The sequence below is a fragment of the Cnephaeus nilssonii genome, assembly GCF_951640355.1.
Source record: "Cnephaeus nilssonii genome assembly, chromosome: 9".
Lineage (NCBI taxonomy): Eukaryota > Metazoa > Chordata > Mammalia > Chiroptera > Vespertilionidae > Cnephaeus > Cnephaeus nilssonii.
In genome coordinates, this window is record NC_137080.1 from 2,366,520 (window position 1) to 2,387,507 (window position 20,988).

At 38.5% G+C, this 20,988-nt stretch overlaps 1 protein-coding gene across 6 annotated transcripts in view; it reads right to left on the reverse strand.

The window, feature by feature from the left end:
* The window catches only part of QKI (QKI, KH domain containing RNA binding), a 131,467-nt gene that overhangs the window by 109,363 nt on the left and 1,116 nt on the right, over nucleotides 1-20,988 (reverse strand). The window lies entirely within an intron of this gene.

Below are 20,988 nucleotides of genomic sequence, written 5' to 3' on the forward strand. Positions count from 1 at the left end.
GTTTCAATAAGTATACTAAGGAACGTTATTTTTACATTTACAGTAGTACTTTTACACTTTAAACATTTACCCCCCTCAGATAGGTCTCACACAGTCACAAATAATCCTCAACCTGAACACAGATATCTGTTAACAAGTATGTGTATCATGGGGGGAAGTGCACCTCCAAATACCAACTGCAATATGCAAAGATTCAGAGTTAATACTCAAGTCTGTATATTGGATCAAGGATTAGGTTATTTCTAGGAGTGACAAGCACTAGTCACTTAGAATAAAAAGTAACAAAATCCAGATTTCCCATAATAAAAGTTCTATCATTCTGTATCTAAATTTTATAAATTGTTTAAATACAATGTAAAACAGTAAAGACTGGTAGTTTATGGCAGATCTTCTATCAACTTAATGTTCCTTATAAACCCAGAGTATTTTGCATCCTTTAAGATGGTAGTCCATGATATAAATGGCAAGAGAATAAATTACATAGCATATGACCATACATGTATTAAGTGGATGTCAATTCTTTAGGTGAATCATGTACTAAAATATAAAAAAGCAGCAGTAAAATACAAAAATGTATGTCCTAAAGGCTTTATATACAAAGCGTAAGCAACTTCAAACCAACTATCTATAGCTCTTAAATAGAAACGCAAGTGTCATTCATCTGAACTAAGCAGGCCAAGCAAAATATCCTGTGATTCCCATGTTCTTCTCCTCAATGTCGAAATGGGTGGATAAATTTAAAGCCTGTTCTCTCAAGAGTTGCTTTATAGGCAATTTTCTCCCAGTATCAAGGTCTGCAATTTCCATTTGGCTGCCAGTTTGCGATTAAATTCATCACCTTTATTATAAAAATGTGCTTTACTCCATGGCCTACTGCACAAGAACTATAAGGAAAACATTTTTCATTGCTAACGGCAAAATCATTCTAGGGCAACCACCACATCCACTCAGACATTAGCTTCCTCAACCTGATGGAGTGGCCTATCACCCACAGGGAAAACCTGTAACAATCGTGTAACCCAGAGAAACTAGATCCTATAGAAATGCCATGTGAATTTTCAGGGTTTTTTTGGAGAAAATGAAACCAAACTCCCTAGTTTTTATATTCATTGTTATTGTGAATGAACTAAACACAAGATAAAAGAGGCGAATATACAGAATATTTCCAAATATCAGTAAGATGACAAAATAATTTCTGGATGTTGGATAATTAAGTATCCATTATTTTAAAGTTCATGGTTGGTTTTGCAGCTTATCTTTCACTATCTGGGCAAAAAGCCAATGGTAAAAGGTAATCCTATATAATAAAAGCCTAATATGCTAATGACATGCTAAGGCTGCTCAACCGCTTGCTATGACATGCACTGACCACCAGGGGGCAGGCAGTCAACCGACCAGTCACAATGACATGCACTGACCACCGGGGGCAGACGCTCTGACCGATAGGTGAGCTTGCTGCTGGGGTCTGGCCAATCGGGACTGAGCGAGACAGGCTGGACATGCCCTGGAGCCTTCCCATGGTCCCTCCCCGGCTGGCCAACCTCCTACGTCCCTCCGTAGCCCCGATCATGCACCAGTGGGGGTCCCTCGGCCTGGCCTGTGCCCTCTCGCAATCGGGACCCCTCGGGGGATGTCGGAGAGCCAGTTTCAGCCTGATCCTGCAGGCCAGGCCAAGGGAATTTGAGCACGAATTTGTGCACCGGGCCTCTAGTTAATTATAAGATATATATGTTTGTATTTATATAACATTTAATCCTGAAATTACATCCTTAATAAGTAGCTTCAGAGGGAAAAACAAGAAATTAAATATTTCCTAAATAAATGACATTAAAGCTAGGCACCATGACACATTTAGAAAAAACAGTATTACTCATCTGTGAGATTTAGATTTATTAAGATTATCTATATAACATTTACTTCTACAATCTTGGCCTGAATGCCAAAAGTTCAGAAATCCCATCTTTTTAAGTAAACTTGATAGTATTCATTTAGAATTTATGGGGGGAAACAGAGAACGAAATTTCACATTAAGTAGAGCCTGTACTCAGGGGAATTATCAGACTACATAATATGTGGACCTAGAAGGAATTTCCATCTCCTAAGAAATGATGTGGTCCCTTTCACCTTCACCTGTGTGTGCCTGCCAGAGCAGGTAAAGCACTGTAGAGATTTCTTATTTCCTTTCTCTCCAAACTGCATGGCTCCTTAAGGATTGAACTAAGCTATTCATCTTTGTATCTCAGCACCTGCAAAGTGCTGGATTTTTTTTTTTTTTAATGCTTGTTGAAACCTCAATTAAAGCGGAGGTCAACATCAGTGTTGCTAAAACTACATAGGTCACAACCTATTAAACCTAACGTATTATTCACAACCAGCATTTTTTAAATGGAATAGAACAAGAAAACACTAGATTACATCATAGGTAATACAAATATTATTTCATGAAACTTCCATTTCAGTTGTTTCATTATCTATCTATATATATAAAAGGTTAATATGCTAAGTGTCCGACTATTCAACCAGTAGCTATGACGTGCACTGACCACCAGGGGGGCAGACACTCAATGCACAGGCATGGAAACATGGAACAGACTGATGAATTTCAGAGGGAAGGGGGGAGGGTGAGAAGAGATTAAACAAAGATCTTATATGCATACTAGAGGCCCTCAGCCTGGCCTTCGGGGGATCAGGCTGAAACCAGCAGTCCAACAAGCCCCGAGGGATTCCGGATTGTGAGAGGGCGCAGGCCAGGCCGAGGGACCCCACCAGTGCATGAATCCATGCACCAGGCCTCTAGTATAAATATATGCATATGTACAAAATATATAACTCTTTATAGGTAGCATTTAAAAAGTTTAAGATGCATACCTTTTCTTGATCATATACATACACCATTTTTCTAGTTTATATTTATACTGTCAGAATATATGTACCTGTTATTCAATAAATAAAATTATCAAAGAGACTCCTGATTCTCAAAATCAAAGACTTCTACTTAGAGAATCCTCTTAATTATCACTACTTGTTTCAATACTTTTATTCTTTCCCCCTTCTCAGGCCCCAAGCCATCCACCTTTAAACATCCATAAATAAAGTAACTAAAAATTTGGACAACTTGAGACAAATCTGGACAACTGAGACACATCTGGCAGTTACCATGCAACAAAATAAAACCGGTGCTATGATATACTTCTCATGTTCAGTTAATATATTTAAATAAGAAAATCAAGTGTTAGTCCTCAAATAATGAAACCTAGAAAATAAGACTCTTATATCCCTTACTACCATGTAAAATAAATTTTCCTATAACCTAAAAACAAACCTAGGATGTTCTAAGTCATACCTTACTTTCATCTTTCCTAAATTACTATCATTCTTTTACAGAATCCATTTATCTCTCTACAACATGCTCCTTTTTATATTTCCGTGTATTCAAGATTTATAAAAGAAGAGTCAAGCGTTTTTCCAGAGGCATCTCCACTAAATCAATCACCTTCAAAATTTAGATACACCCACAGTAGCCAATGAAACTACAACCTGTTTGGAACACCAACACAAACACCTACTTGTCTACCAATGAGGATCTAAACCAGTGATGGCGAACCTATGACACGCGTAGCCATTTCTGATGACACACGGCCGCATGCCGAGGATGAAACATTTGCTGCTCCTGAGGATGAAACATTTGCGAAATAATGTTTTTTCCTCAAAGTGACACACTACCCGAGCTATGCTCAGTTTTTTGGCGAAGTTTGACACACCAAGCTCAAAAGGTTGCCCATCACTGATCTAAACGGAATATTTAGAAGACAAGTGGCCTTACTTTCCCTTATCTTTGTCTTAGTCTTTTATCACATTATTCTAGGGCAAATTACCTAAATCTACGAAGAAGTGGGGAAAATGAATAGCTTATGCTAACAAATTATTTTAAAATATTTGTTGTGTAAAATATGGACAGTGAAAGTTCTTATGTAATGTGCACTACGCTGCTCCTAGACCTAGATTCAGCCCGGTGGAAAATGCTAATGGAGAGTACCATGAACCTAGGAGAGCCTTTTGCCTTTGACTTTTATCAATTTAATGACAATATCACTCAGTGCATTCCATACTTAATTATTTCTTATTTAGAAGAAAAGTTAAAAATACCCTGGCTAGGTATTTCAAGCAATGAAATAAAATGTAAATAGTAAAGCTACTCACATCAGAAAGCAGTCACATCACATACATTATCAGTCACGATGTAATTCTCCATAGAGGGGATCAGACCCAGAGATAGTCTGACTGGCTAATATAACATACAAGTAAATTTCTGTCACAAGAGCCAAATGAGCAACCATTCCTCAAACCAGCTGTTTCTAATATGTAAAACTTCTTTATAGCCTTTGTAAGTAAACTGCACTGACATTTACAATGAAAGAATGGAACTGTGATCTCTAAGATCCATTCCAGATGTACAATCTCAAAATTATAGGTTTTTCCCTTTGAACAAGGACACAAATTATTCTTTATAAAAATCCTTTGCACCTTCCAGGTCCAATGTTATTCTACCATCTACCCTTGTACTTCCTGCTTTGTAAAGGCTGCTGAAAACTAAATCTCATCAAAACATCATTTTATTATGACTAAGTAACAGCTGTAAACTACTGCAATCTAACAAATGTAAATAGTTTTCGTTTCGAAATTTAACAATTCCTCTTCACCTAACAGTTCCCAAGTTTAAAAAAATTTAGGCTTAAGTCAGGCATATGTTAGAACATGCACGTATTTTTTCTATGCATTTCTATTTCAAAGTATTTTCAATTTTATGTTTACATTGTTGGGATTCTACATTAACTTTCTTTCATTTGGAGAATCGTGTGTTTTAAAACAGCAAGTTCAAATTTTTACTTAAATAACAATACATTGAATTAAAACAAAAGTTACTATTGAAACCATTTGCCTGAACTGTTACATAATTAAAACCAAAAAGGGCAGTTTTTCTTGCTTCCTTTCAGATAAAATTTGAAATAATCCCCAACTAAATGATATTTAACTACTTTTTTCAAAGGGTACTTTGATCTGACTTGAACCAGCATTCTCATTAAAAAATAGGATTCCCAAACAATTATTATTTAAACCCTCCTCCCCTAGGATCCACAGCTCTTCAAAATCATTATATTATTTCCCATAATGTATCCTTCGACCACTAGCTCAAAGAGGGGAGGAGAGGGGAGGGGAGGGAAGGGGAAGGGAGGGGAGGGGAGGGGAGGGGAGGAAAGGAGAGGAGAGGAAAGGAGAGGAGAGGAGAGGAAAGGAAAGCAAGCAAGAAAGCAGGCATTCCTTTTTACCAAGTAATTTCAGAAAAAGTCAGTTAAATCAACTTGGCTTTCTTTACTGCAGACCCTGGATGTTCCGCCTGGCCTGTCAACGCATGCTGGTTCCACAAAAGGGGACTGCAGCACTCGGACGGCAGAACCCTGGTTCTCAGCCCACCTCAGGAGGCCAGCACCGCATGGAACACACTTGGCAGACATGTCCCTAAAGCCTCCCTCAACTCAGAGTTAAATGAGCCCACCTTCAATCTCCCATCCAACCTAAAATCGCAGTCTTGCAAACCATTAGAGGAAAAGCAAGAGAGGAAGATGAAAGGCAGGCATAGGACTAGGACTCAGGCCATACCACATGGACCAAACTATGCAGCAACTCATACATTCACTAATTCAGATGTACCACTTCTTCCATGCACCTGACCCCAACACATCACCAACATACACAGAGAGAAAAAAACTAAAAGAAATGACATCAAGTAAGTCCAAATGTAGTACTGAAACAGAAGAGAGAGCCCAAAGTATACACGGATTTTTTTTAATAGTTAAAATAGAAATTAGGTAGCAAAATACAGGGAGTTGGGAAGTCAAGATTACGCAAAATTGACAATGTGCAGTAAACATAACAATCTATCACATTTATACATACTAAATGGAAACGGAATCAAATAAGAGGGGGAAATATAAATGGAATCTCCCATATCAATAGACGGCCAGGCATTCAAAGCTTTCCACAGCAGAGAACCCTTTCTTCCTCCTGCTGGAAACGTTGTCACCTCCAAGGACACTGTTCCCTGTGTCTAGAACACTGCTTCCTTACCTCTTCTCCACTTCAATCCTATCTCCCCGCCTCCAGAGCCGGTGAAACTACCTTTTCTGAAACATGCCATAACTGCTCCAGCTTGAAGTTACCTCTGGCATCAGTCTCCAGCCCTCTCTTGGTATGTTTATGTTACCTTATGTTACTTTTCTTTTTGTACTATTTACTCAGACAACTGGAAGGCAGGAAAAGAATCTGAAACTTTGTTGTATTTCTTACACCTTACATACAGCATGCATTCAAACATTTTCAAATAGAATAAAAAATTTCAAATATATATATTGTCATTAAAAATTAATGTAAGATATGCAACTGACATTAATTAAAAATTGCATGTCATGTAATAGTAATCACCACTGGAATGCAGCATAGAATGCTTATTTCCAATAAATCGCATTGCAGAAGTAAAAGAGCTTGGTGTTCACAGGACCTAGTTACAATACTTAGTGACTTTAGGCTTTGCAAACATCGAGTAATAATCTTCTGAAACCATTTCATATCACACAGGCTTCCTGAAAGCAAAGTGGTATGTCCAACAGAGAACGGTTAAGTAAATTATTACTCTAATATGAACTATGCTATCATAAAAATATAGTCAAAGAATATGAAATGGCAGAGGGGAACGCTCATGATGCAATTTATTTTTTCAAGAAATACAAAGATAGTAGTACAGTAGAATCCAAATTTTATTATATACCCAAGTAGAGGGGGGAAAGCAACTAGAAAAATTCCATCACAATGTTAAGAGTGATCATCAGTGAATTAAGGGTGACTTTCATTTTTAATAATACATTTTACAGTTTTTCCATTAAGAACACTTAAGGATAACAATAAAACAAATGTGTGTAGCTCTTTATTACAACACATTTTTTAATGATTACTCGGAGTAATTAAACTTCTTATAAACTCAAGACTTTAAGAAACAAACAAAAATGTATACACAAAATAGGCCTTTGCCTAAAAAAAAAAAAAAAAAAAAAATCAAAGGTTTAAAGACAATATACCTCTCTACTTTCACCACATTTCCCAGAATTCAGAGACCACAAATCATGCTACTGCCAAAAGTGAATTGAAAATGTCTGCATCTCCAATTCTTTACATTTTAGTAATAATGGAAAAGAGAAAAAGAACAGTGTGTGTGTGTGTGTGGGGGGGGGGGGGGGAATGGGAGGGGGGTGGTCCTACAAAGGGACCCAAAGAATCTCTTCACCCCTAGTCCTCTACATGTAAACAAAGAGGACATATATATTCTCCCAAGCCTGAATTCAATTCCAAGTAATTGAGGGAAATGGGGCATTTAACAACTGACTTGTCAATTTTAAAAAAGCTCAAAAACTTAAAAATATAACTTAAATGTTTATTAACAAAAACACATACTTCCAAATCTTATCTAAGAAGAAACTTAAGTAAGCAATTTCTTCAACAATTGTTAAGGCATATTTTAAAGCAAAATATATAATATTTACCTAACTAAAACAACTGACAAGGAACGCTGTAAACTATAATAAAGTGAGATAAGATAACCTTTATACTGTTGATAATTTTTTATTACTACAATAAAACTATAATCCCCCAAAGAGATTACTCTTCAAATAACATATAATAGTAAACTATGACACACATTATTTCCTGACTTGTATTATTAAACAGAAATCAATCATCTGTTAAAGACTTTAAAATTGCAAAGATAATATACAAATAGAATACCTTTAGACTCAGTCCCCTGCCAACACAAACAAAACCTCCAAACTAAGCTGTAAAGACAAGAGTATTTAAAAAAAAATGCTGTAATCAATTTGATATCCTAAACCAGTTGTATTTTATAAAGTCAACATACTCACATATGGTCTCTTAAAAAGACAAGTTCTTTAAAGAAATATCACAACTGATTTACATGCCACCTCAAATACTAAATTCAGTAACAGCTATCAGTCATATTCCTAATCAACTCTTCTCCTTACAGTTTAAAGGAGGAAAACAATCCTATTATAGCCAAAGGGCTATTTCTGAATACATTTTAATCACTAAACACTGTCTTTTGTGTACTAATATCACCATCTGCTGGAACATAACTTCCTTACTATAAGGATAAAAACTTTGGAGTAGAAATTTCGCAACTACTTAGAAATAAAATGTTAATACTAAATTTCTACCTAGGGATTTTCTCTTACCTCATCGGACTTTAAAAGCGTCAACAGCTATACTTATTTTTTTACCAATATTCTGCAGAAGAATTCACCAAATTAAAACAATTTGCCTATTATGTTTTTCTTCTATTCTCATGCTTAAGATACAAAGTACTAGTCTACACAAAACTTCATCATCTCCATAAAAAACACACACAAAGTCCTGATTTTAAAATATATGTACATATTTCCTCTAATTTCTGCTGGACATGGGGTAAAAAGCAATCAGTACAACAAAAGAACTCTGCCAATTAATGACATCACAAAGTAAAAAAAATTTTTTGGTAAAAAATAAACACTTACTACAGACAGAGTAAGGCCAAAAAAAGAAGGAAACTGTCATCAAATTAGAACAAGAAGTCACTGACTGTATCTATAATTTGTAACATGTCTAAAATGTATTTTAAAAGTTTAAACATATTCAGTATTTTACTGTTATTGTTATTTTAAAATATATTTTATTGATTTGCGAGAGAGAGAGAGAGAGAGAGAGAGAGAGAGAGAGAGAGAGAGAGAAGCATCAATGAGGAAAGAGAATCACTGATTGGCTGCCTCCTGTATTCCCCATACTGGGAATGTAGCCCAAAATCCAGGCAAGTATCCTGACCAGTACTTGAACCATGACCTCCTGGTTCATGGGTCAACACTCAACCACTGAGCCACAGCAGCTGGGCTATTAATATTATTTTGAAAGTATTTTCCTCATATATTATGGTAAAGTTCATTAAGTAATACTATCACTGTCAGAAGTCATGTTATTATGGCGATAGAAAAAAGATAGTATTATAAAATAAAATGTAATGCTAAAATTGAATTGAAAATACAAACATGAATTTTAAAATCAATACTGTCTAGCTCCATCCACAGAAAATAGCCTAAAAGTAACATCCCCTGACAGCAAGGAACATGTTTAGTGCCTCCACTCCCATCGCTAACAACATTCCCAATAAAAAGAACCTTGGAAAAATGGATGGCCAATTCTAGCTGTGGGGCAGGGAAGGTACAAATGAGGTTGGGATATCGAGCTGTTCCACAAAGTAAGATTTCAAAAGACACAGGATCCAGTTAGATTACAGCTGGCCAAAGTTCTGACAATTTGAACATCAAAAAGAATAATTGTGGTTGACTCGAATATAGGAAGTCTATGAAAATCTATGAGCCCCTAATGATGACCTGTAGAGCGCGCCTGGGAAGGCACGTGGGCATTCTTTAATTATTGTCAGCAGAACCCAGTGGCGTTGGCAAAGCCACGCCCTGGGAACACGCTTTGCCAAATGTGTTCTCAGCATTGACTCTTATCTTTGCCCAGGTGTCCAGGAGTGGGTTTTGATATGTAAATCCAGTCAAGCACCAGGAATGAATAGGACCCAGGCCTACTCAAGAACGCAAATAATCTCCTTTGTCTTGACTTTTGGTGAAACTTCCAGGTATTTGGGGGTATAAAACACGTTGCATTGGCTCTGGGTCACTGTCTCTCCATGAGAAGAGGGCAGCGGTCCACCCGGTCCCAGCTTTTTCCATCTCTGTGTCTTGTCTCTTTTATTTCTCAATCCCCAGCCCCTCTACTCAAAGAACCGGATCATCTCTTTCCGTGCTGGATTCAGAAAAGAGAGACCCTGCCATATGATCTTGAAAGAAAAAAGTCATTAGTCACCATTTGAGACAGCTAGCAAATCAATTTTACTTTGAGAACCAACCAACAATTAATAAGAATAAGCATCTATCTGGCTTTTCCATTGGAAAATTATTTTAGAACTAGAGGCCCGGTGCACGAAATTCATGCACGGAGGGGGAGTGTCCCTCAGCACAGCCTGCACCCTGTCCAATCTGGGACCCCTCGAGGGCAGTGGGACATCCCTCTCACAATCCAGGACTGCTGGCTCCCAACTGCTCGCCTGCCTGCCTTCCTGGTTGCCCCTAACCGCTTCTGCCTGCCAGCCTGATCACCCCCTAACCACTCCCCTGCCAGCCTGATTGATGCCTAACTGCCGTCCCCTGCAGGCCTGGTCACCCCTAACTGCCCTCCCCTGTAGGCCTGGTCCCTCCCAACTGCCCTCCCCTGCAGGCCTGGTCCCCCCCCAACTGCCCTCCCCTGCAGGCCTGGGTCCTCCCCAACTGCCCTTCCCTGCAGGCCCAGTCACCCCCAACTTCCCTCCTCTGCCGGCCTGTTCACCCCTAACTGCCCTCCCCTGCAGGCTTGATCACCCCCCAACTGCCCTCCCTTGCAGTCCTGGTCCCTCCCTACTACCCTCCCCTGCTGGCCATCTTGTGGTAGCCATCTTGTATCCACATGGGGGCAGGATCTTTGACCACATGGGGGCAGCCATCTTGTGTGTTGGAATGATGGTCAATCCAAATATTACTCTTTTATTAGATAGGATAGCAATATACTGCCTGCTGGTGAAAAAAAAAAAAAAAAAAAAAAAGGCTTTACCTTTTAAACAATACCCAACTTCACAATAACCTATGATGTGCTGCCTGAACCTACTCATTCCTTTAGACCAGTGATGGGCAACCTTTGGAGCTTGGTGTGTCAAACTTCGCCAAAAAAAACTGAGCATAACTCGGGTAGTGTGTCACTTTGAGGAAAAAACATGATTTCACAAATGTTTCATCCTCGGCATGCGGCCGCCTCAGCGGCCGCGTGTCATCAGAAATGGCTACACGTGTCAGTGCTGACACGCGTGTCATAGGTTCGCCATCACTGCTTTAGACCTAACTTCCAAAGTACTGTATGCACAGGGCACAAAGAGACAAGCCCCAATGGCAAGGAAGTGTATCAGTGTAGTTCAGAAAAGAGATGGCTCTAGGTTTGAGACTTACAGTCCTAAGAACCAGATTAAATGAGTGGTCCTCAGTAAGCTTCTGGTTCAGACAAGCCAGCTCTATTTTAGGGACAAACTACATAAATCTGAATATGGACGGGTTATTACGCCACACGTAGGATTAATGCATTTTGCTCTGTGATGTCACTATGTAGGAAAATGTTAGCATTTAAAGATGACTTAAAACAATAAACATTAAAAAATAAATATGGTTAAAGTAAAATGGATGATGAGTGTAGTATAACGTTCTCAGAAAGTCTACATTGTACTTTATAACACACAGATTTCACAATAGATAAGTGAGGTTGGGACAGAATTTTCTCCAAGTCAAAACTAATCTATGAATTCCTAAAATCCCCTCAAACCAAGAATTTCTTCAATTCTCTTTAATTCAGAGAAATGAAAGCTCAAATCTAAGTAACCAAAAATTGAGCTGGCAGCTAAATAAGCCCCACATCCTTAATACTGCAGTATGAATACAGAATCTGTGGATAAGAAATAAACAATGTGTGTATGTTTATTTTACTTAAAGTACATCTCTTAAAAACCTGTAGAGTTTAAACCTAAAATATAAATATTTTTATTAACATTTTATCTTAGCTCTTCAGTGTCCAATTTCTACTTTCTGAACCCATATACCCATATATTCTATACTCTTTTTTTTCTAAGATAACTTTTTACTTTTTTTAAATCCTCACAGAGGACATGTTTTTATTGATTTTAGAAAAGGGGAGAGAGAGCAAAGAACATCAATGTGAGAGTGAAACATCGATTGGTTGCCTCCCACAGGCGCAGAACAGGGATTGAACCTGCAACCTGGGTAGCTGACCTGATGGGGAACCAAACCTGTGACCTTTCATTGTACGGGACGATACTCCAACAGAGAGAGCCACCCTGCTGGAGCTACTCTCCCCACTGTTGTTAGTTTATTCCCAGAGCCATTATGACACCCTGATATAATCTAAGCCTTCAGTAGTTCCTTTCAAAACTCAGAATAAAATGTACACTATTCATCCTGGCACTCAAGGTCCACTACAATATAGCTCTCACCTCGTCTTCTGGCTCTACTTCTCCACATGCATTTGCCATTCCTGAAAGTCTTTCAATTTCCCATTACCACTGTTTGACACTACTGCACTTTCCTTCCACCCTCCCATTCACTCATTAAATCCGACCAAGTATTAACACCAACTCAGGTTCCACTTCTCAAAATAACCTTACTAGAAATAGAAACTTCAGCTCAAAGTGACTTCTGAACTATCTGAATGACTGTCGTGATTCTCCTGCACATATGGAAAAATAACCTCTTTTTTCTTCTTATGCTCTACAAATTCCTTTATCTGATTATCAGTCCTATCAAAAACATGCTACCTTATAGTGAGAAACTCTTATGCATAGGATACTCTATAGCCTCTGAGTACTTTGATTTGAGGTTAGCAGGGCAACTGAGGTTAGATATCTTGTCCAAGGTCACCAACTAATTAGCTAACTGCAAAGTCATGATTAGAACCCAGGTCTGCTAGTCAAAAAAAAACACAAACTCTTACCACTTTGCTACATGTAAACAAACACAAATTCATTTTCATCCGTATGCTGGCTCACGTGTGTACACATGTATACACACATCTACAGAATTGACACCTGAATGCCTGTCATCACAATGGGAGCATAACTGCAATAATGGTAGTTGCAACAGCAATAGTAGAGGATTAGGTATAGTTTATTACAGAGTAACAGTATTTGGCCTTGATTTGACATTTTTATTTCTTCTTAAAAATTTTATTCACCTGCCATCACATAGCATCGATTCTATCAGAGGGATACAACGACTGTAATACAGCATGCAAAGAACGGTACTTGATACTTGTTTTGAACATACTTGAAAGAAACAGTCCATGCTTCAGATGCAGGCATCAGGAATGGATGCAGTGGATTCCTAGGGCAGCTCCCATTTCTACTCAATTCAGCATCATCCACCTCCTAGCGGTCACTCTTCCAAGTTGCTGCCTGATAAATCACTGGGCTATTACCACCCCACACTAACCTAAACTGATGCAAGTATAATACCTTATGACTTGAATCACCTAGCAATCAATGTTAAATCTCTACATTAAATCTTCCAGTCAGAATGTTAAATTTCCCCTTGCATAGTTAATTAAATTAAATACTTACTGTAGTAATAACAACAGCCACAATACTAAATTTATTTGCACCATATTATTTAAAGAGCTAAGACTATCCCTTGGTTACTAAGAACTTTTAAGTGAATGAGTTTAAATCTCTAAAAATGCCTTTACTTTCACTTTTAGCCTCTTAACTATAAAAATTTACCATTAAAAAAAACTACATTCTAATCCAAGAATCTGATCAGCATTTCCTCAAGTCCCACAGATCACAGAATTAAGAAAACCCCCATTTGCCGTTTCTTCGTGTTCACAACCTGAGGCCTCAGCAGTGTTTAGCACATGGCACTCCTCTGGGTGTTTCTTCTCGTTTCACCTAGCGCGGCAGGCACACTCACAAACAGATCAGAAGGCAGCATGAGCATCGAGCTCCAGCTGACACTACCTTGCCTTGTGATCTGGACAAGTCACAACCTCTTTAGACCTCGGTCCTGCACCTGTGAAATGAGAATAGCATCCCAGGACTCTCAGGTTCCTTGCAGTTCTGAAATCCCATGATCTTCCATGACTTTAATTTTCCTTTTAAAAGTTACCTTTCCTATTACTTTTCAGTTTTTCATATATACATCTCTTCATATATATACTCTTTATAAAGCATTTTTGAGAACCCATAAAATATTATGACATTAAGAGGTAATGAAAAGGCTACAAATAAAAAATGAGTTTGCATTGCATTTTCCCACTTCTCTTAAATGTAGTAAATATATGTAACTTACATATTTTTATATTCAATTTTCCGATATATTTTAATCTGTTAATTTAGCTCAAAAGTCAAGGGCTCCCCCAATAATTTGTAACTGACCAGGGATCATGCATGCCCTTACAACAACTTGTCCTGCACTAAACAAAAAGCAAGTTGTTTACTTAAGACCCATTCCCCTTTTCACTGTTGATATACACTGAGTGGCCCAGATTACTATGCGTTCAGAGATCATAATAATCTGGCCACTCAGTGTATAATCATTTCAATCCTGGGGCCATGCAGATATTCATAACTTCCAAAGCCTACCTTGTTTTGGAACTTCGCCATCCTCAGCACCCACTCCCAAGGATTTCAAGGCCAGCGTGAGTGCACACCCACTGCACGGTCCCCAGTACACACATGTACGCTTGCACACATGCCCTTACTTCTTTATTTCCATGCCATATAACATGGGCCCACCTTTGCATTTTGTTGTTTTCCTGACACTTCGATACCCTTGAAAAGCATCCAAACTGACAAATTCTGCTTTATCATAAATAATGTAATAGAAATGGTACAGCAAACTGATCCAAGTCACAAAATTCAGTTTAATAAAACTAGTTTAGAATCAACATATGAAGCAGCATTACAAACATAAACACTGATAGGATGGATGGATTTTCAAACTAACTTTCTGCCTCAGGAAACTGAAAGAAATGGTGAAAACATTAAGTTGTTAATTATAAGAATTCTGCACAAATCACTTAACTAGTACAATATTGTTAAACACTTATGACTATTTAAAACAGTTAAGACTAAAGCAGAAAAATATACTCCTTTTAACCTTTTGCACTCAGATGACGAGATTAAAATTACTCTTTGAATGTATCAATAATTTGAAATATAAAAAAAATCCAAATAAATAAGTTTGTATGAAAAGAAACTCCAGTTTTTTTATTCTACTGCCACGCTTCGTAAAATCTGGGGCATTTAAAAAATTAAATCCCGAGTAGAATAAAGGAATCGAGAAAAAAGCAAGCGAGTGCAAAGAGTTAAAAGGGTTAAGTTTCGGTTAACTGAAAATTTCAATTTATTTTCTAAGTAATAGCACTGTTTCAAATTAGCTTGAAACACCTATGCTTTAAAAAATTGGTATTGTGTTTAATTACTGTAACTGCCACATGAGTTTAAACTCAGCTTTCTTCTAACTAAAACCATTCAGATAGTCCTTTTTTATCCTGAATACATCAAAGGAGCACTTACAGAGGGGCACCTTTCCTATTTACTGTGCTTTTCACAGAGTACAAGACCTACATATCGGTTGAACGTTGACATTTGTAGGCAACTGTCTAGGGAAAACGCTTATCTATAGAATTCCATAAATGACAAAACTTTCAACAACTGAAATGGGCACTTAGAGCCTGTCTCTACTTATGGAATGACATACTTTGTAGAAGGACTGGCTAGAAACTACTACTTAAGTGATTTTATCTTCCTAATTCTCATTCACACCAATGGTAGCAAAGTAAAATCAAGATTAAGTTCCTTGAGGTCAAGTACTGCAAGTAATATTGTAAGATTTCTAAAATATGTCATTTCTAAGAAAAAAAAGTCATTTTTTCTAATTGCCAAAACCATCACCAATTGTTATACAATTTGCTTAGTCCCATATTTTTTAGAGAAACTAGAAATAAAAAAAATATATAGTGTCAACCTAATTTATTAATTCAACAAACATCTGAGAGTGTACATGTCACAGGCTGAGGTGAGCACCCTCAAGAAACTAATTTTAACAGGGTAGACAGACAAAAAAAGGTAAGATCACAATGTTAAGCATGATAACTACATAGAGTAATACCCAACACAGACTTGGGTTGTATCTACAGCTGAAAGGAACCAACGTTTTGCCCCCCGCAGCTGCCTTCGGGGATATTGATTTGAAGCTGGTTATTAAGAAACGAGACTCAGAAAGAACCTTTGCCCTCCCTTCTTTGCTGCCCAAGAGATTCGGAATAAAAACCTGCTCCAGGGAGGGCATCGTAGGGTGCAGCCTGAGCCTCATTTAAATCAAGTGCGGTCAACAGAGGGGCTCCAGACAGGAACCCGTTAGCTAGACAGGCCGTGTGCCATGGTTTCCGAGGTGCCTGTAAGAATTTCCCTGCCGTGCGTGTTCAGCTCTTCCTCAACTACCTGTAAATGGCCCAGTCTCACTCTGAAACCTCATATCCCACCTTCCCCCCTTTTCTCCTTTGTCCAGAATGTCTCCCAATGTCCAAATGTGTATCCCGATGTTGCCTCCCTGTCTCTGGAATGTTCATGCTCATGTGAATTTCCCATACACATGTATTTAAAACCTGATTGTCTCCTGGTAATGCCTCTTAGCTTGATTTGCCCAACTAGAACTTAGAAAGTGAGAGGAAAAGTATTAATATATTTAGCCCCGCCCCAGTCACATTTCATAAAACTAACAAGCTGTACTCACACTGAAAACTTTGATGCTATTTTTGCTGACAAATAAAATATAGCTGTAAAAAATGTTACTTGGACATCAAACAATGTAGCTATTTTGGGCCCCAAAACTGAAATGTCCATTTTTAAAAGGGGTATAAGCATTCCCTAAAAGTTCTCATTAAGGGAAAAATAACTTATTGCACTTAAAATTCACAATGAACTGCCTTAATGTCAAAAAATAGAGGGGTCCAAGAATAATTAAGTCCTGTCACCATGTAAATAAAAAACTGATACATAATTCCAATTATGACTTCTTACACAGGCACAGGCACTAATCCTACCGATGGCCATAAAATAGACCTTGGCTAGCTTCACAACAGTTGGCATACCAGCAACAGAAAGTTGCTTGGTGGGCTGTTTTTATGTTATCAACAAATATAACCAACAATGGCACAGCATTTTCCATCTCCAACAGAGAAAAACAAGTTTTACTTGTAAGTACACCATAAATTAAACAAATTGTATTAACTACATGGAACTTCTCAAGTAAATTAAAATGTAGTTCCATTCCAGATTATTAAAAACTGTCCCTATGATTAAACTGGTATAATTCTCAAAAACAAAAACAACAACAAAAAAGCAAAACAAAAACCTTACAGATGTAAGTCTACTGGCCTCAAAAAAGGAGTATCGTGCCTCAATAAAGACAAGGTCAAAGCACAGGGATGGGGTTATGATACTGGTGTCTTTCGTTGCAGCAATCTATCTTCCCTTAAGAAGCAAATCAAAACCGTTTGTCCTTATGGAAAAATGATGCACTTCAATCAGCTTCAGGACAATGATTTAGTGAGAAGCTAATAACAGAAATACGTGTGCAAAATATTTAAAAAGTCAACTTGTTTTCACTGATATTCCCAAAGCCATTTCAGAAAAGTGCTCATACCAAACAGACTTGCAAACGCAATTAGCAGAGAGACCTATTTCTATGTACTCCATCACATGATATCCTTGGGAGGATAGCTTTTGCTACAAAACATGTAAACTGGATGAAGTTTTAGAAAGGAGTCACCTTCTGCCTCACAGTATTTGAATACATATTCTGCCTGTGGGGGAGTTAAGCTTCAAAAATACAGAATGAATGTTGAATAAATGGTCTGGTAGAAATTACTACCACTATTATTTTATACATTTGGTGACACCTGGGAGAGGAGAAAAAGGGATAATGGAAAGGACTGATTATAAATATTGGCTTCCTTCTTATTACTACCAATTCAAAGGACTGTGTACTAAAGCAAAATCTTTGCTCCTAAAAAACAGACTGATTAAAGAATATACATTAATTGCTTTAAGTAAAATCTGTCACAGATATTGATTACTGTCAACAATCCGTCTGGAAAGAAAACCCTAAAACTATAGGAAATGTATATAGCGAGAGGCCTTGCAATACTAATAATGAGCCACTTAAATTTTAAACTAAAATTTTTGTAGACAAGCAAGATTTAAAAAAAAAAAAACACCTTAAAAAGTGTTAGAAAACTAAGGGTTTGATACACTCTACAATGAATGCATAATAAGTGGAAATACACACCATGGAAAAATGTTAACTAGCAAAGCAGGTTTTAATTTAAAATATTTTTGCACCCCCCCCCCGCCCCCGCCAAAAAAAAGAGCATGAGAAAATGAAAATGCATTTTTCAAACCAGTAATGGCAGAATCTAATCTAACACATTTGCTCTTTTTCTAAGCCACACACTGATCTTTCAGATATTCACAACAAAAAGATTTAGATTGGCCTTCCTCATAAACCATATTATGCATGTTAATTTTCATCACCAACAGCTTTACCATTCCCTGCCTAAAAAATAAAAAATAAAAACTCAAAATCTGATTTTAAAACCCCTAGCTCTCCATTTTCCCCTATTTGGAATTTTTAAGTCAAATTGATTTAATTTTTCAATAAAATTCTTCTCAATTCTAAATTGCAACAGTTTATAAAAACCGAATTTTCATTCAAGTACTGTTGCTGCTTAAGTTTCATTTTCATGACAAAGGTTTAAAAAAACAAAAAACAAACAAAAAAAACCACCTCATAATAACTGCTTTCCCATGGATAGTCCCAAAGTTCCGTTGAAACTCCCCAAAGAGGGAGTAGTTTAGATTTTAAGACCTGGGTCTTATCTGCAATCATCTCTATCTTCAGTAAAAGATTCCTAAGCACTAGAATTATCAACTCCAGTTACATCCTTTATATTCATATGACACTTCTGTGACGGTTCCAACTTAGAACGGACTCACAACTTTAACAAGCAGCCATGTTGGAGAGACTGGGAGGAAAGTCTGACAACCCTCCACCCTCCCCGGGAGAGTCCACAGTCAAAACGCAGGCTAAAGGCGAACTCGGCATGGAATGAAAATACGGTCTAAAGCGTTCAGGCATGAATCAACTAAGAAAATCCACAACACCTCAATCTCAAATCTGTAACCAGCCAAATAAAAATTCTCAAACGGACAAGCGAAAATTTTTAAAGCTTCCTTTTGGAAAATGTTTTAAAATATAACTTCAAAAATACAAAATACTCAAAATGTCTAATTATCAGAAAATACACCTACTGGAACTAAATATATCGTGATTAAAATAATCACTGAAGTAAAATTCAGAGTTTTACCTAAATTTAAAAAGAATTTTTCAGCCAATCCTATGGCCAAAGGGAAATGTAATCCCTAATCGCAAACAGAAGTCATGATAAGTTTGTTTTGGACAATGACAGGCCACAAAGGAATAAAACACAACTTGCCAAATTTCAGAACTAAATAATCGGCACAAAAACAAAAGTGATGCACTTCAGAAACCAGTATTTTTCTTCAGTCAAATTAAGTTTATAATAAGGCTAACAATTACAGGAAGCAGCTTATCCCACACTGAAGAATAGCCCCTTTTCCTGCATGTTTGGACTGATAAAAAACAAAACTTCCTTCCCAGGTTATGCTGTCCATTTTGTAGATCCCAGCTACTATACAGGAGCCATCTTTCTGCTGGGAGCTGAAAAGGCCCAAGCAGGATCGACTAATGGAGTTAACCACATTAAAAACAAACAAAACGAAAAGTACTCTTTGAAATGTATCACCCTCAACTACTTGTCCAGCATTTAAAACTCAAATGATTACTATTTCCAGCCACAGAGAAATGAACAAACATTTGTTAGAGATAATGACATAATTGGAATTTTAGATTTAGGAGATTAAAATTATCGAAGTCAAAGGTTAGAAACTTTCTAACAGAGAACAAACCCCAAATTATCGGAAGCTTTAGATCAACGTAAATTAATATGCAAGCATTTTAGAGCTAATCAGAGAAACTCACGTTACTTACTTTTTAATATAATACGCATAAGGTGAAAATATTTCCTAGTGTTTTAAAAATAACCTCATGCCATTTGATTGAATTCAAGGTTTTAATTCAAAGAGTGCAATTTAACTTTAATCCTAAATATCGCCATGGCCTATTTTCATTTTAACGTCCATAAAGGATTCCTTCTAAACAACTGTTCTAAAGAAGAAAAAAAAAACCTTAACAGAAATTTTTATTAATACTACTAAAACTCTAACGTCACCAAAATATGCCAAGTAGAAAAATAGCATATTGTTTTTGTGTGATACAATTTTCAGTTTTAAAGAAAATGTTTCCAATGTTTGTAAACACATGCATAAGCACCAAGTGGCAGGAAATGACCTGTAGGATTTAAGTTTCAGCTCCATTTACTGTGGGTCAGACTGAGCGTTCCCCTTTAGCTCCAAGCCTTTCCCGGGTGAAACAATCACTGGCGCCCCTTAGCGCTCACATCGGGAAGCACTCGGCTGGAGAGTTCCAGCTTTTTTTTTTTTTTTTTTTTTTTTGACATTCCAGAAAGTTTTCTGCCTCCACAATCTTTCAAATGCCAGCGCACACAGGACCGGAGAGCCCCCTTAAAGGGACAGCGGGTTTTCCGGGAGCGGCGGGAGGGCGCGGGCCGCTCGCCGGGGAAGCCCGTTCCAACATGGTCGCTGGCCCGGCGCCGCCCCCGCGAGCACGGCGCGGCCGCCGGGACCTGTTTCGCACTTTCCCACCGTGTGCCCGGCCCTCCCGCCCGCGGCGCCCGGCCCGCTCCGAGCGTGTCACCGGACGCGGCCGGCCTTTTGTTCTGGGCACTCCAACCCCTACGGCCGGGGTCTGCCAGCCCCGCGGCGGCCCTCCCGAACCCGGTGCGGACCGAAAGGCCATTGTTCCCCACACAGTTCCCCCTCTGGTCGCCCCGGCCCCGCTCCGAGGCTTCGGGCGGAGGAAGCAACTCCGTGCCGCTCGGTCGTCACGCAGACCGCGGTGGCCCCTTCCCGAGCCCGGGGTCCTCGGCCGCCGCGCCCCGGCTCCCGCACCGCGCTCCCGGGCGCAGCGCCCGCCCCCCGCTCTCGCCCCCTCGCCGCCGGGTCCCGTCCTGCAGCCCCGGGCGCGTCCCGAGCGGCCCCGCGAAGTTGCCCGAAACTCGGCCCGCGCGGCCGCC